The sequence below is a fragment of the Apis dorsata genome, unplaced genomic scaffold (genome assembly GCF_000469605.1).
Source record: "Apis dorsata unplaced genomic scaffold, Apis dorsata 1.3 scaffold_129, whole genome shotgun sequence".
In the NCBI taxonomy this organism is placed as follows: domain Eukaryota; kingdom Metazoa; phylum Arthropoda; class Insecta; order Hymenoptera; family Apidae; genus Apis; species Apis dorsata.
In genome coordinates this window covers 606,422-611,099 of record NW_006263422.1, presented here as the reverse complement: position 1 = coordinate 611,099, position 4,678 = coordinate 606,422, and the positions used below count along the sequence as shown (strand labels likewise).

General features: G+C 37.2%; 1 protein-coding gene across 1 annotated transcript in view; it reads right to left on the bottom strand.

Moving 5' to 3' along the window:
• The window catches only part of LOC102671118 (rap1 GTPase-activating protein 1-like), a 110,255-nt gene that overhangs the window by 89,236 nt on the left and 16,341 nt on the right, over nt 1-4,678 (bottom strand). The gene's annotated exons all lie outside the window — the stretch shown is intronic.

Here is a 4,678-nt window from a genome sequence, read left to right as displayed (position 1 = left end):
TTCGTTTTTCAATCTCGTTCGTCCTTCGAACGAAATAATACGAGAGAGAAAAAAAAAAAAAAATTCAATCAATCGAGAAAATATTTTTTAAAAAAGCGTATTACGAACGCGACGAAAAAAAAAAAAAAGAAAAAAAAAAAAAATTCAATCAATCGAGAAAATATTTTTTAAAAAAGCGTATTACGAACGCGACGAAAAGATATAAAAAGAAAAAAAAAATGGAGGCAATGTCGCAACATTGTTTTAACTTCCTATCACGGATATCACGACGCTGGCCGCACACATTCGCGATGACACAATCTCCAGTAATCGTGGAATCCGCAAAACCACGCTCTAAAAGCTCTTATTTTATTCCCTGAAATTTCATCACGATCCCTGGAAACCGTGGAAAATCAAATTTTCCCGCCCCGTGTTTATAATATAAATGTGGACCGGACGCAATGAAAACACGACGAAATGAAACTCTGCTCTCTTAATTTCACGCTTTCTCTATATACGGAATTCGAATGTTTCGATCCGTATGTGGAGAAACTTTTTTTTAGAGCAGGTTAAAATAAATAAGAGCTAGAACGATTTTAAAAAAATCGCACACTACGAGGCGAGCGGTCTCTTTTTTTCGTTGGAAAAGTTTCACCGAGTGAAAACGTTTCGAGACGCCTCCGTTTGCCTTCCTGTTCGAGCATCGACGACCTCAATTAGATCAATTCTGCACCCACAAACCGGTGGTGTGGGTCGCTTCTATAATAAACAGGAAATTAGAAACGCGTTCCCGCTGTTTTGACCCTTCCCCATCGACTTTCATTGGATGAAATTGCGCCACGAAATATTAATTCGAGATTCGATAACAATTCGTCTCTGTGCAACCTGACCTAACATAACAATTATATTTATACGACAAATATTCGAAGCCTCCCCCTCCTCCGCCCAAGCAAATTGACTCGCTCGAAATGCCCGTTGTTATTTTCGAACAAATCGATTATTACGCTGTATCGTACTTGTGTAACGGTGCAATCGCGTAGCAAACGAGATAAATATCGGAGATTTAACGTCATTCCATCCCTTTCGAGAAAACGAGGTCTCCACTTCGTTCCAATTTCGCTTCGAAATTTTACATCTACGCGAAGCACCGTGGCCGAGAGGCGTGGTTGGTTATTATACCCCAAGTGGGAAAGAATATCGGTCTTGTTCTCGACCGCGTTCATTAGTATTCCGGACGATACGTTTCTAGTGGCCGGCCGCGAGACGAGTAAAAATGGGTAGTCCGATCATAATTTCATTCCACGCGAATATACTGTTCATTGCTAGAAAGACGAAAGAAGGAATGCAGGTCTGATTAATTAATTGGGAGGTAACGTTTATTTTTACACGCATTTTTGTTTGTAGCGTATTATTTGTACATTAATCCGATTATGACAGAGAGAAACAATAAAACGACGATTTGTATCCAAGTCGTAGAATTTTAATATATTCTAATTTTAACGTATCAATATAATATAAAATTTTTTTTATTTCTCATAATATATGTAGGTTAATTATAATTTGTAACGGTAGTTATAAAATATATGTAATTTCGTGTTCGAATAGTTAAGATAATTGTATGTATACGAATAAACTATACTATAGATAGTTTCGAAAAATATTTCAGCTTCCAGTTTTAAATAACTATTATAATATAACTTCATAAATGAAAATAATTTTTATAATTTCGACCGTTCAAATTGCAGCTCTTCCACTATGTAGCGTGTGGTGTTAGAATCGTCAACAAAGCGCCTAGAGTGGGGATAGAAGCGTCCTAGCGAAGGACCCCTCTTGCTCCTCTGCCGTCCCGCGAGACTTTTTTTCACCAGTGAACAGTATATATACTGTTGTTGAAAACAAGCGTGACAAGAGAAAAGAAGGCGACATCGAATCGACTCAAAACACGTTGCCCTTCCGAATGTTGGGTTTAATTGAGCGGCGATCGAGTGAATAACGTATATTGTCGGATAGAAAATAAGACGAGAAAGGCGTGTAATTTTGGCCATTTTGCACGCGTGATTTTATCTCGAGCGTGCAACTTCTGTTTTCATGTTGGGGAGAAAAAAAAATGGAAAGAAACCAGTTTGCCGATGACCTTACTTAACAAACGCAACTTTCAAATCGTTTGGTAAATTTTTAAGCTGAAGCTCTTTATTTCCCTTTTATCGCATTCGCACTTCTCATTCGCTTTCGTTTTATCCTGCGTATATTGAGTGTTAAACGATCAAACTGCATATATTCTAACTCAATATATTCTATGAGTAAAAATAAGAAATAAATGTTACGTAGATCTGCAAATGCTTTATAATAAAAATATGAGATCAATAGCGAGTTCGTTGTTGGAATGTAACTAAGGTATTTATGAAATTTGCTCCTAGCCATAGTTTACTGTTTGAAATAGTCGATTAATAGTGCATTCACTGAATTCAGTGATGGGGAAAATTTAATAGTCAAAGTTACTTCCATAATATATCGTTTAAAATGTAATAATAATCGGAAATAATGTCAAATGGGCGAAATTATACAAAAAGCAGATCGATACTATAATAATTATGAATAAATATTATTTTAATAAGTAATTATTTAATATTTAATATTAAGTATAAATAATTATTTTATTCGAAATTTTTAATTAGTTACTTCTTCAATGAGTTAATGGTCCAATTCTGAATCAAAATAAGATAAAGATGAAATTCGAAAATTTTTTTCAATAAAGTATGATAATAAAGCGTTTGCAGACTTATTATATTTATATAACGTTCTTTTCTTATTTTTATTCATAGAACATACCTGTACAGTTTGATTGTTTAATCCAGAGACACCTTGTATAAATAATACGCTCGAGAATCGGATAATATCTAGCGATAATAATTTAATCCGATAGATTTCGAAATTTCGCGAAATTAAAATGATACTCTCTCTCTTTAAAATTTCACAATCGACATTTAACGGAATTAATTAAAACGCGTGAACATAATCGATAATCTCCCCCCCCCTTCTCCTCCTCTCTATAGGAATATTATATTACGAATTCAATCTAGGCCAAATATTGCTCTCTTTTATCAACGTAAAATAATCAACTATATACGAGCGAGAGAATGTCTCGTTGCGCATGCCTAAAACGAACAATCTACGTTTCAATCCGTGCGTCGTTTCGCGACTCGACTATGAATGAGTTTTGTTCGCGCGCTCGCCAACTCTATGCGAGTGTACAGAGGGAACGTCGTCCGTATAAATGCACGTGCTTGTTTTGCTTTGTTGCGAGCGAAGAGAGTGTGCACAGGAATTTGGAGAAAAAATACTTTCCAACTTGTGGAAAGTCTTTTTTTTTTCTTTTTCACCGGAAGTCAAAACTCGAAGAATAACATCTCGTGCGGAAGGAAAGAAGCGCGATCTTTTTGCGCGTATGTAATTTTTATTCCTGTAATTATATCGCGATTAATAAATTCGAATTCGTTTTTACTCGTAGCGAGGCAGTGGATAAGACGGAGACAGAGAATCATGACAATACTTACCCAGTATCCCCGATGTAATCCAACATCCGTATCTTGAGCATCTCCAGTGGGGGATGATGAGTTGCATACGAGAAAGAATAAAACGAAATGGAACGGCGGAGGAAGGTGGGCCGATATCGTCACACAGTCTAACACGAGGAATCAAACGGTACTACGTCCTCGATGCCTCGAATCGAACACACGTCGCTCTACCGTGCTATATGCACTCTGCTACGATGTTTCGAACGTAGTTATCCAACCTGTTTCGAAACAATCCACACGATTCCAAACCGTCCAATTATTCGTATAATTATTTCGTTTGATTTTATTCTTCGATTGGTGGTCGATCAGTCCGATCATCACTCCTTGGATCCAACGATACTATTTTCATTTTCTTCCTTCTATTTCTGGTAATGGTTCGTCCTCTCCTGTGTCGAATGGTGGCGAAAAAAAGTCGAGTGAGTCAGAGCGTTTTCGCCATCCGTTTCGTAGTATGCGTGTATCCTTGTGAAACTTTGAACAAACGTCTTTTTCTCTTTCTCTCTCTTTCTCGAAGATTTTAAAACCGCACCGTGTTATTATCTCGTCGTTTCGATTAATGTTTCTTCGAAGAGAAACGAAACCACGGGTATATCCAACGTTCGAAGTTTTAACCTGTGTAACGTCGCCCTATTTTAAATTACGTAAAATAAAAGCTAACCTAAAAAATGTTAAACTTGATCTTGAAAGGACGAGTTTTGCGCGATGATTTCTCGCGCAACGATGATTTTCAAGGATGCGAGACGCGGGTTAAAAGGAGCTCTAAGGAGTTTGTAATTTTCACTTTAAAGTTTGTAGATAAAAGCGCGAGCATCGAGAAACGTTTCCTCGGCCATTATCGGGGAACCGCGTAATCGTTTCGAGAGGCAGCGGTGGGAAGGAGAGAAAAATCCGTACAACTCCTCGAACACCCCGGCGAGATTTCTATTGCAACATTTACATTTAACGAATGATCCACTTAAAGGAGTCGATCAGACGGCTGTGATTTATGCGGGAACATTCCGGGAACTCGAGACATTTCAATTACGTTATCGCCACGCGCTTATACCCAACGTATATATTCCAACGGATACCTTGAATTCACAAATTCTACTATTTTTTACGTTTTTCAAAATTTTTCTTTTTCG